Consider the following 13066-nt stretch of genomic DNA (forward strand, 5'->3'; position numbering starts at 1 on the left):
GCTGAAAGTCTATGGACAAATACATCAAAATGCGTGTTATGGGTTCAGCTCTCACAGCGGGGAATTATTCTAACGTTTATGACTTCCATTAAGATTTCTGTGTTGCAGAACTAGGACTGCAATTTAATGAACTGTTTCTTTCATTCCATTCTACAATTGCTCTTTTATTTTCAGATCTTTTGCTAAAATAAGCACAGCTACACGCAACGGTGCTCAAATCCTCACTTTCTGCAGCTTTTGGGCATAGATATAGATACCCTTGATTAACTTATTTTGTTGTGGGTAAATGCCATTTGTCTCTAATGCTGGTTATGCATCATTGATTTCTTTGATATATAGCTGTCATAGGTGGTCCCTTCCTTGATGCTTCACTTACATTGAAACATTGCAAATTCAGTCAGTCAGTCAGTCAAGAAAGCTTTATTCTATTTTCAGAGCAAAATCATAAAAGCATACATTTAAAAAAAGTATACAGTACATATTTGATACAAATAAAAACAGATAAAAAGATTAAAATGATCAAAGACATAAAGTGCATTTTAGGAGGATTGCATTGAGTTCCGAAATTTGATGACCAATTTTAGAAAGCTAGTTACTGCAGAGATAATACGTTCATTTTCTAGTTGTAGTAGCCTAGTCATGGCTAGTCTGCAAGTACGGATTCCCCAAGCCTTTAAGATTGGTTTCAGAAAAGCTCCCCTAGGCAACTGATAAAATTTGCAAAATAAAATACAATGAATGTTTGATTGAGCAGAAATGTCATCACAGGGACATGGTAAAATTTCATTAGACCAAATGTTACAGGCAGGAAATGTAATCATACGAAAAAAGTTACCAAATCTGAGACGGGTCAGTAACATTCGGGCATAACAATTTGGCTCGATTAAGAGGTACCTTTGAAGCCCTTCGTGCGTGGTTATTTTTTGGAAATCAGTGACTGTTGTTTTAGTTTTTTCCAGATTCCATCTGTTAATTGTTAGATGGTTGAGAGCCAACTCTCTTAACGTTTTTCTGGACACCATTTCCATACTTGATGGCCTCGCAAATAACTCAGGGTGACCAAGATCAGTCAGCATGTTTTTTACATAGGTAAGCCATTTAATGTTAGTTAATCCGTCGAGACTAAGACAGTCTGTGATTAAGTCTCTGTTTAATGAGGTCTCGGACGTGACCCAAATTTTATGCCACAATAGTATAGGCGCAATTTTAATAACATCTGAGATATACAGCATGCCCAGCTCAATATGTATAAAATAAGTTGCTGTTGTTTTGGAAACTCCTAATAAATAGCGTAAGAACTGATTTTCTGTTTTTTGTATCAGGTGTGAATTTTAAATGCCCCAAAGACCAGCTCCATAAGTGGCAGTAGAAATGCATTTAGCTTTATAAATTTCAATCAACTCTTTCACTGGTCTGCCACCTAGTTTAGCTGAGAACTTTTTCAGGGCGCCTATTGCTCGAATGAAGGCTAAGTTTCTGGCATTAATAGCTACATGCCAGTTTCCCTTCCTATCAAAGTTTATTCCAAGATAGGAAAATTGATCTGTGGTCTCGATCCTCTTGTCGTCTAAAAAGATTGAACAAGGCGCTTTCTTTGTTCCGGGACCACAGGCCATCGTGTATGTTTTTGAGATGTTAATTTTTAGCCCTCGTTCTTTCATATAATTTGCAAATTTCAGGACAGCCCTCTGAAGGCCAATCTTAGTTCGAGACATGATGGCAGCATCATCAGCATAGAGGAGTAGTGGGGCCGGAGTTCCCAGGATCGTTGGGTAATCATACTGTGATTGCATTAGGTGTTTGCCAATAGAGTTTATGTATCGGGTGAAAAGCAGGGGCGCTAGAATGCACCCCTGCCGCACCCCTCTCTTAATGGAAAATTTGTCAGAGCACTCCCCTTTGTTTCCAAAGCGTACCCTGGCGCCTGCGTCCCTATACAATGCTTTTATAAATTGAAGAATGTTAAAATCTATACCCATCTCACATAAAATGGACCATAATATCTCATGGTTCACGCAATCAAAAGCGGAGCTCAGGTCCACAAAAGTAACAAAAAGTTTTCCCTCTTCTGCCCAAAGTTGTATTCTATTTAAAATTGCCCGAGCTGCTACCTTCATTAGTGCATCTAAAAGTGATATTGGCCGGTAGCAAGTGGGGTCGTTTCTGTCTCCTTTTTTAAAAATTGTAACGACTATGGCTTCAGACCAGGACGGTAGAAACCCATGTCGGTTAAAGTGATTTAAAACATTTGTTAGCAAGGGAGCCCAAAGATCAATCTCAGCTTTATATACATCTGTCGGAACACCATCCGGGCCAGGTGCTTTGCCTGAAGGACTGTCTTTGATTGCCTTTGTGATCTCCGGGCAAGAAAAAGTTATGCCTAGCGGGAATAAATTCAATAAAGTTGTAGGTTGTTGAATAAATATCCCATCCATCAGAGGGTTGCCATAATTTAAATTTTCAGCTTTATCATATAAATATTTAAAATGCTTCACCCAAGTTTCCCCATTTATGGCTCTGTCTATAATGTCTGTCTGATTATTCTGTAAATAGGGGGCATTAACCGCTTTCCAGAAGGCTGTGTTGTCCTTAGATTTGGAGGCTTCGATTAGGGCCAGCCAGGCCTCTTTCCTTAATGTTTGTTTCCTCATTTTTACTGCCAAATTGTACGATTTTCTGGATTTGCGAATCTCAACTGGGGATTTTTTAGTTTCGTGCAATGCCCTTTTGAGAGCCTGTAGTGCTTTAGTGCAACTTTTATCGAACCAACCATGACTATTTTTGGAGTTAGGTCGGTGCTCTCTAGTTAACAGTTTTTTAAGATCAAATTGAATTTTTAAGAAGGAAGTCATGATTTCTGATGACTCCTCTGTTTCTGTTAGACAGACAAGTATATCTGGTTGGGAGATTTCCATTAAGTTGTATAGGAAGTCTACGGGATTTACTCTGTCCCATTTTATAGAGTAGCCATTTTTTGTAGCTAAATTAATGTTAGGTTGATAGTTGAACTTATCTATGGAAGTCTGATGGGTATTTTTAATTTTTAAATTGAAAGAGATTGGGTAATGATCGCTGAAGAGAACATCATGCGTTTCCCAATCAAAAACTAGCCCTGCATTGGTTGAGGATATGAGGGTGAAATCAATAATTGAGCTGCATCCCCGCCCATGAAAAGTTGGCTGAAAGGGGATATTTGGGATGCAAAATTCATTAATGTAAGACAAGTTAAAATGAAACAGCATATTGTTAAAAAAGTTTCCCGGTTTAGAGTGGGCAAAATGGGTTGGGTTATCATCCTTATGTGCGCCAAGGCCGCAAATGCCTTTGGAACCATGTGGGCAAATTGTGCAATTGAAATCGCCCAACCAAATCAGAACCAACTCATCTTCTTTCTGGGTCTTAGGAATGTTAACACTCTGCATAAGTTTATCGATCTGGCTTTCTAGGCTGTTAATTGGAATATTATTGTAAAAATTAATGAGGGTCAGAAATTTTACGTGACCCCAACTGATTGCTAAAATCTGATAATACTCAGTAAATAAATGTCTTATAACTTTTATGCCCTGTGTTATAGAGACATATGTGGTCAAGCCTCCTTTGTTTCTCCCCTGTGGGCTTAATTGTGCAGGTGCATGAAAGGTCTGATATCCTGGTATATGCAGTTCATCTTCAGCCCACGTTTCCTGGAGGCAGATAATACTATGGTTGGTCACTATGTCTAGCCAAGGTTGATGCAATATTTTGTTAAGAAGACCTGCAACATTCCATGAGATAATGTTTTGGGCAGCCAATGTCTTCCTCATTGGGGGATCATTTGTAATTTTATCTCTGCATGTTGAGTTTAAGATGAGAAGGGAACTAAGATCAATAAAGGAATCAAATTGGGGGATGAGTCCAGTATATGATTTATCAGGATTAATATAAACCTGATCATTGATTACCTCATTGATTGAAATTCCCTGATCACAATGGTTATAAGCATCCATGCCAGGACTTACAGTTTTAGGGTGAGAATTAGGTACCACAGTAGGGGCTTCATGAGGATAAGCTTCCGGGTTAATTTCCATCTGTCAATCCGGATCATCTAGATCTGTCAATACCTCGAAGCGATTTGTAACAGGAACAGACCATGGTGAGTACTGAGGTATATTATATGTACGTTGCTGTTGATAGGGGTGAGGCCTGTCTAGAAGGGGTGGAAGAGGAAGGAAGTCCATCCGACGGCTGGATATTCTGGGATGTTGAGGCAGTGGAGGATGTCTGACATTTCTAGATGTTTTGCGGGTGGATCTATTGTTACAGGGGGTAAGGAGAGATTGGGGGTAGAAATAACTCAAAACGCGAGTTGATATTCCTTCCCCTCCTCTCTCAAGAAACCAATCCGCTATATGAGTTACTGCTCTTCGGTCTTTGAAATTAATAGTTACGATATCACCCTCTATATCTTTGGGCCTACACCCTAGCCAGGTCAGCCTTCTCACGAATAGAATCTCGCCATTAATATTGGGGGGCAAAGGTCTATTCTTACTTAGCCAATAGATTACTTTGTTTTTAAGTTCTGTAAACCCCTCTTTCTTTCCTGATGTCAATTCTGGTACTCCTGTGAGTATAACAACGTAGGGTGCCGCCTCAGGTGGTAAATCAATGTGCTCGTCCATTCCTTTCAAGGGCTTATTCGGGGAGGGTGCCCTGATGTTATTAGTAGTTTTACGTCCTAAAATGTTAGGGGGGGCTAATTTTTTTCCCTCTCCTGTGGGAGTTGGCGCGCTTACGGGTTTAACCAGGAGCTGTATATTTGCTTTAGATGGCGATAAAGGATCCCCTAGAGAGGTAGTGCCAGAAGGTTTCTGGCTTTCAGTAGTTTGGAGAATGACCAAATCTTTCAGTAGTGTGGTGTTCGAAGAAGATACTGCTGCTAGGGTATCTAATTGTTCGCTCAACCTTTTAATTCTCTCAGAAAACGGCAATAATAGGGATTTAACAAGATGTTCAATCCTCTGAATTAAACCGTCAGTTGGGTCAGTCACAGAAGATAATTGGGCATTTTTATCTTGTATGGGGCTAGAGTGTAATCTGGGTGTTTTTGGGCGGCTGCCTTTCATACCCTCACCCCCCCCGCTTTCTCTTTACTGTGACCCCAGGTCTTGAATTTTTTTGAGGGTTGCTATTTTTCTTGGACCTTGGTTTTACTTTAGGTAACATGTTTGGTGGAACCTCTTCCAGGATGGAAAGTAGGGAAGGGTCCACGTTAATGTCGGTGGTCACAAGTTCCCTTGGGGTGTCCACTATCAGCGACTGATCTTGTAGGAGTAGAGGAATGCCCAGGTCACTGATTTGAATAGACATGTTGGCCATAGGTTGTGGTGTAGGGGAGGGGATCGTTTGAATAAGGCCCAGAGATGAGCGTTTGTTGGGAAGTAGACCAGAAGACAGGCGGCGTTCTGTGTCCGCTATTTGATGATCTAACTTCGAAACAGCTTTAGCCAGGAAGTGATCTAATGTCCCTTTACGTGGACCTCCCATTGATGTATTCTTGCCTTTAGTTGATTGTACGGGCGATGTGACAGACATTTTTTGGCACACGGCTAATAGGGGGGCAATAATATACAAAATCTATGAGCAAGACAGTAACAGTAATAAGTAGTATTAGTGAAGCAGGAAGATTAATATCTTACACTTAGTCTTGCTGTCAGTCTTGCTTTCGTGAACCACGAGGGGATCCCCGGCCCGTCCTACCCGGGCTCAGCCCGCGCGCGGTCCCGCGATGCGGGGGGCGGTCTCGATTTTAAAGCGCCTCCAGGCGCGTCCAGTGGTCTCCAACTTCCGCCCTGCCCCAGGTGCTGCTAGAGAGTGTAGTCCCCCTCCCAGCCGCTACCGCCAGCGTTTCTACCGCGGCGGCTGGAGGGAGACACCGGCACGGGGACAGCAGGCGGACAGGCAACAGGCTTCAGACACCACAAGGTAGCACGTAGATTTCTCCCGTGGGCACCGCAGCTCTAGGTAGGAGACTCCCGCTCCGCCGAGGGCGGTCTCGATTTTAAAGCGCCTCCAGGCGCGTCCAGTGGTCTCCAACTTCCGCCCTGCCCCAGGTGCTGCTGGAGAGTGTAGTCCCCCTCCCAGCCGCTACCGCCAGCGTTTCTACCGCGGCGGCTGGAGGGAGACACCGGCACGGGGACAGCAGGCGGACAGGCAACAGGCTTCAGACACCACAAGGTAGCACGTAGATTTCTCCCGTAGGCGCCACAGCTCTCTTAGATGATTGGCCAATGGGCGTTGAAAGATAGTGAGGCAGGACAAACAGCGAGGTCCCAAGGAGCACAGTGCGCAAGGTCAGCTAGTGATGAAAATCTCATGTGTAGTCATCCCCCATCAATAATGAGAGGTGACTGGAACAATAGCGTCTTGATGGATACAAAGTTTTCAGAAACGGAATTTGATCAATATCAAATACCCCAGATGTGATATCGCCATCAACCACTCAGCTTCAGACAGGATAACGATCCACGGCATAGTAACCGGCATATGCTGCTGCCTTTTTTCCCTCAGATTGAAACTCCTGTGCACAGGCTGTTTCCTTATGAAAAACGGTGCTCTGAGATGTTATATGCAAGTGACTTGAAGCCATCATGTTATCTGGGGTGTCATATTGCACAGAGGTCCTATAAGGTTCAATAGCGTGGCACACATACCCATGTGCATAAAGGGAATGATGTTTGAATAAGATAGACTTTTATGGTGGTGGTTGTCTTCCTTTTTTGGCCACTGGGTTGTTCAGCACCCAAATAAAGCTACCAATTCCAGATATTTCTGAACATTAGAGAGCCAAACCTCTGTGGATTCCCGGGATCTCTAGTTGTCAGAAACATCCATAGTTGGTAGGGTTCCCTTTGTGTGTGCTGACCCTAGGCCAAAATACTGCAGCAGTCCCCTATCCAAACAGAGGTAATGGTTCTTTTAAGCATAAATATTTGTAGGCCACACTACTCTGGATTCTCCTCGTGATTTTGTTGCCAAAAGGGACCAAGGTTTCTAGGATTCCTGGGTTCCGGGGGACCCACACCTAAGTGCTACAGCCATTCCACAGTGGAACTGAGAATACATTTGGAGGTTTCTTTATGCATACTTTTGTTAGTTCCAATTTACTCCGGCGAAAGTACCCTGTAGGGAATCCCACAAGCCACACCACTTTGGAATCCCTCTGGGTATCTAGTCACCAGAAATGCCAGGGTGTGATAGGTTTCCCTAGATGCTAGCCACCCCCATGCTCAAAAACTTGATTCATCCCCCATGAAACATGAAAGCTGACATGAAATATTGCCACACCATACCTCTTAGAATCACCCTGGGACCTATTGGTAAGATAGGAATACTTGGGTGCCAGGCTGATCTAAGGCCCAAATACTATGACCACCCCCATGAAAAATGAGAAGCGATTGGCATTTCTTTTGTTGAAGTGTTGATGTTTGTGTCAATACATGGATGTAATTCTTCCAAGTCTACTCCACCCCCAAGACAGCCCTGAGCCATGGTAGTAGATCAATACCATTCCTTTTCACACACCAGTCTGCCAAACAGCATTCCCCAAGCGACAGGGTGAGCAGCCCGCCAGGTGAATGGAAAGGCTGTCTGATGCCCATATAGTGGGAAGAACTTGTCCATGCTGTTAGAGTTGCTCCACCTCTCTAAATCTGCCTGGTGGTCCAGTAAAGTGGATTCCTAGGTGGGGATTGCTCTCCTGCTGCGATCCCTGAACATAAGTCTAATAATCATGTGCATGGCCGGAAATGGGAGATTCTGATAAAGATATCTAACCACCGATTCCTCTCCTAGTGAATTTTCCCAGATGCCAAACTGAATCCAGCAACCTTTCCCAGCGATTTCCCCTGCTCGTCAGCAGCTGGCATCGTGCAGCTCTGTATCTGATCTGTCCCACCCAGGATTTGACGTTGGGCCTCCTTATAAGCACCACCTCTGTCCACTGACATCAGTCCCTCCCTTTCTGCGCATTCGGACTCAGAACCTAGGCTTATCGTAGTCTGTCAGTCGGACCGACTTTTCCCCAAATTTCCCCTCAGTGTGAAGACATGTCTTGCCCTAAAACAACAGGGTTTAGGCCGTGTCGAGAGTGTCATCAACAAATGTCGGTATCAGTGTCTGTGCTTCAAAATCGTCTCTGTATCATGTGACCGCTGCACGAAGATAAATCACAAGGCCATCTATGAACGTGAAGCCAAACTCACCTTTGCTAAACTATGCAATAAGTCAAGAATAAAGTTGCAAACTAAAACGGGATGCATTCCCGGGGCCAGGCTTTGACCGGGTGTAATCAAAGTCGCAGGGCTCAGGTAAGTTAATAAATAAAGCAAAAAATGCAATAAATCCAAGCATTAGACTCCTTCCTTTCACCACTCCCATCATTCAGTGTAGCGCGACACCCAGAGTATCTTCAGGCTGCAGAGGCATTTCCCCACATCAGAACAACTTCTGTTTTTGCTCACAACTGGTCCCAACCCTGTGAGATTGGTAGCACCACAACAGCTCAGTGAGCTGAGAGAAGTCATGGATACAATCTTAGGTACCCTCTGATCCCCCCAGGAGCTCCTTCAGATCCTAAGGATCTGTGGTAACCTCCAGTCTGGTTACCTCTGGCAAATCCGTCCCTGACACCAACTAAGCCACTCAACCAATGCCCGTGCTTTCTTCTGGCAGAGGCTTAAAACGAATGGAGGCATCCGCCAAGCAAATGTTTTCTTCTTCTTCTATAGCATTGCCCTAAGATCTGTTAAAACGTCTTGTCTCCTGGGCAGGTATGGTGCGTTGTGGGACAGGTTGCTTGACATCTTACTGGCTGCCCCAGATGACATCTGACCAATCCTAGAGCGCCTTCCCATGGATGGACTCACCTCAAACAGTTGTAAGCCCCTCCATATGATGGTAGAACTTTTGGCATTGTTTGGCTTTTCTATCAATGTGCCAACGTTACACCTGACCCCTTCACAACGACTCCCCTTTATTGTAGCCATTGTGGACACAGTTTGTTTCAGAGCTTTTCCTCCACCTCGACAATTTTGGGACATTTGGGATATTATCCCGTTGTTTCAGCCATTGACCTGAGTCACATTGAGAGTGGCACTGCCATTTCTGGGCCTTGTAGCCTCCTGCATCCTACTCGTGGACTACACCCTGTGTCACATGTGGGGTTTACAGTGGGATCTGAAGTCTAAGTTGGCTCAGTACCAGAGCCCATCCAGTTGCCGGGAGGAGACATGCAGTGGTGGATGCTTGATCGCAGTTGGACCAACGCCAGACCTCTCTCCCTACATCACCCAGGGTTAACTGTTGACAGATGCGTCGTTGCTGGGTTGAGGAGGCCACCTGAGTGATGTGACTCTGGTCTCAGGAAAATATTCACATCCACATCAACCTGCTGGAGTTGTGTGGGATTTGCTTGGTGCTGAAGGTGTTCCTCCTGACCATCAATTGGGAAAAGGTGCAGGTTCTCACAGACAACACTGCCACCACTTACTACAATCAGGGCAGAGTCAGGACTGTATCCTGTGCCAGAAAGCTCTCTGTCTTTGGAAGTGGCTGATTGCCCAGCACCTGACAGGATCTTTTAACGCCAGGGCAGATGAAGTCAGACACCAGTTCCTTTCACATCACAAATGTCAGATACTCTCCGAGGTGTCACAGGGCGTCTTCCAGCATTGGGAAAAACCCTGGCTCAGTCTTTTCGCTACCGCAGACAACGCACAGTGTCAAAACTTTTGTGCTTTGTAGTCTTCAATGCAGTTCTTTCTTGGAGACAACTTCCGTCTTAATTGGGGTTTGGACTACTGTATATCTTTCCGTCCCTGGCTCCCCTGCCGAGCATGTTGAAAAAGATCAAGGAACCCACGTCATCCAAGTACTCTCGGACTGGGCAACAAGAGTATGGTACCAGGAACTTCTGGCCATGAGCACCTGTCCTCCAAATCAGCTGCCTCTTCAGGAAGACTGCCTATTGCAGCAGCAGGGACAGGTCCTGTACCTAAGCCTACACAATCTGAACATCCATGCGTGAAGATTGGACGGCAAGTTACTGACTTTTGATATGCTTCTCAAAGTGACTGCTGCCATTTTGGCAGCCAGGCAATCATCTACAAAACATTTAATGCAGGATGCTGGGAAACGTTTGTTGTCTGGCATTCCTCCTTTAACATTCAGACATTGAATGCAAAGTTGTCCTATGTTCTTATATTCTTTCTTTAGCCCAGCAAGGCCTTGCTGTGGTGAGAGCAAAGGGTTACCTTATGGCCTTCTTAACATTTGCTGGATCAGCCATCCTTCTTCAAGTCACTAGGTGTTAAGCTTTTTTGAAGGGGCTGATCGATATGTTTCCACCAACTGTTGGACTATATTTTGGTCCTCACATTCCTGATGTGCACTCTTTTTTAACCAACGAGCAGTTGCCCTCTCAAAGTCTGCTGACCATCAAGACAGTGTTCCTTGTCACCATAAAATCAGCAAGGCAAGTCAGTGAACGTCCGACGTTGTCTGTGGCACAGCCATAGACCTCATTCTTCCCATACAATCTAGTCCTCCGCACGAAAGTGCATTCCTGTCAAAGATAGTAATTTTCCACATAGGGAAATCCATCATCTTGCATCGCCCCACCCTTCCAAGGAAGAACAACTCCACCGTCTGGACGCTTAGAGAGCCCTTGGCGTCTGCTTCTGCTGATTCAGCAGAGTTTACCAGCTCTACACATTCATACACACAACACTTAATTTGGGCCCATATACGTTCATACACTCAATGAGCTAGTAAATATCCACTGGTCACCAATTTTATTTTACCACAGGAAACATTTACACCAGTATTCTTACCATTCCTGTCTCGTGAGTAAATAACAATTTGAAAGATCTAATAGTAGATTAGAATAGGGAGGAAATACAATAATGCATTTAACTTTATTTAAAAGAACCACAGACTCAGAAGAAGTTTTAAAAGTTTATCTGAATTAGTAATTTTGTGAGTCAAATCAGAATACACATGGATATACCAGAATTCTCCATCAGGAAAATAGTACCGTTAGCTTATAATCAGTTTGCATTAATAAATCTTGCAATGACAGCACCGGAGGAGAGAAAGAATAGAGAGCAATCTGGGAGCATTTACCCTACAGTTATATTTACCTAGTATGGTATGAGGACCCCGACATCAGAGAGTCAAGGATTCAGGACAGGTTCAGGACAGGATAGGTGACCTCTTCTAGTGTAATGGCAACATTACACCCCTCTCTGGTGCTACTCTCTGCGGGTCGGGCTCGTCCGGACCCCTTCCTAGATGTGCCTCCTCGGTTGTTCCGCTAATTTTCCCTAGTGTTGTATTCTTCAGTCAGATTGTAGCAAAATCGGGCAGCATCTCAGCATAGCATCAGCATCTCAGCATCAAGTGTGTCTAACTATCTAGAACTTACCTCTGTTATACCAATTCGAATGTATTATCCACCCCCAAATGTTGCAATTCCATGTTCACCCGCAATTTGATTGGGCCAAGCAGTGGGGTGAGGGCATCACACCATACTAAGTGCAATATCTTTCTTTAGTCTATTGTCTAGCTCCCCGCCCCTTAATTTTAATACCCACAAGCTTTATTCCCACAAGCATTTCATATGTGGATCGATAAGTCTATATTACAATGTTGCGTCCTCTTCCTCTCGTAGGGTCAAGAGTTGGTTTTCCCATGTACTTGCTGGGCTTAGGGTTTGGCAGCCAGTCAATTACTTCACTTGTTCAGGACAAGCAGACGTTGCGCATGCGTAGAAGCCACAAGGAAAGCAGAGACGCGGTCACCCTCCAAGGCCCAAATATGAACTATTAATAAAGTCAGTGAAAAACATGTTAGAATACAAAATTAAATGAATTCACTGTATACCACTTACTTCTACTCTAACCCCATTTACTTAATAAATCTTTCGCATTAACGGCTTAGTAAATCTTGCATAAGTTGGTTACAGCACAGCATGTGCATCAGTGCGTTACTTTAAAGCAGCCATATTAAAAGCTATTGCGCAGCTGCAAAGATTTCCCCCCAAGCGACAGAAAACGTCATACAACGTAGATGTAGTAGACGCATGCGCAGAAGAGTTCCCGCATTTTGGCGGCCATTTTAGGACACTCTGGTTATTCATTAGTGAAGCACATAGGAAAGCTTCCCCTAGATACAAATGTAAAATGTGGGGCACTGTTAGTACTCACAGACAGGTTTATCATAATGTTACAGGATATTCGAGAGGATTGCATACAAGCAAGTTTCTTTGTAATGCAAAACCTTGCTCCATCACTGCTAGACCAGAGATTACTGACAAGATGACCAACTCTTTGTTGGTTTCTTTTAAGGGGAAAAAGGGCAAAGTGGTGCAAAAGAGAACCATATCCTGGTGCATTGTGTAATGCATCAAGATTGTCTAAGGCCTGGTGAAAAAGCAACCCCCAGGATTGCACGCTCCTTCCGACTGAGCGAAAGCTGCTACAACTGCGCTAGTGCACCATTTTACAGTCCTGTACATTTAACCCTATCAATCATGTGAGATTTCCTGGTCTGAGTCATTCCATATTCCAACACCTTGGAAGGTACTACTTTAGTATCTATTCAGAAGGTGAAGAAAGTGTGGTTAGAAGTCTCAGTAACAAATTACTTACCTTTGGTAACCCTATTACTAGTATAGACTCTATCATACCACCTATTCCTCACCAACCCACCCTCCTCTCTGTTCTGTATAATGATCTCGTACAGGCCATTAATTAAATCCCAAATCTGAAGAGCTGCACACAACCACACTTTGATTTTAAGGACTCTGCATTTGACAATGTGGACATTGATCAGAATGAAACTGGTGTCAGCATGCGTTTGTGGCATATACGGAGCCCAGAAGTCACATACGGGGCGGAATGGATCTGACACAGAGCTGCTCATCGCCATTTGCCAACATGTGAGATTTGCTGGCAAAAGTTTCCGGATCCAGTCTGGAGCCGGGGAAATTGACTAGGGGAGGAATCTGCGGTTAGATCGTCTCTACCAG

At 44.1% G+C, this 13066-nt stretch overlaps 1 protein-coding gene across 1 annotated transcript in view; it reads left to right on the top strand.

The window, feature by feature from the left end:
• Positions 1 to 13066, top strand: part of ZBTB40 (zinc finger and BTB domain containing 40) — a 345823-nt gene that overhangs the window by 304275 nt on the left and 28482 nt on the right. The window lies entirely within an intron of this gene.

The sequence above is a fragment of the Triturus cristatus genome, chromosome 1_2 (genome assembly GCF_964204655.1).
Source record: "Triturus cristatus chromosome 1_2, aTriCri1.1, whole genome shotgun sequence".
Lineage (NCBI taxonomy): Eukaryota > Metazoa > Chordata > Amphibia > Caudata > Salamandridae > Triturus > Triturus cristatus.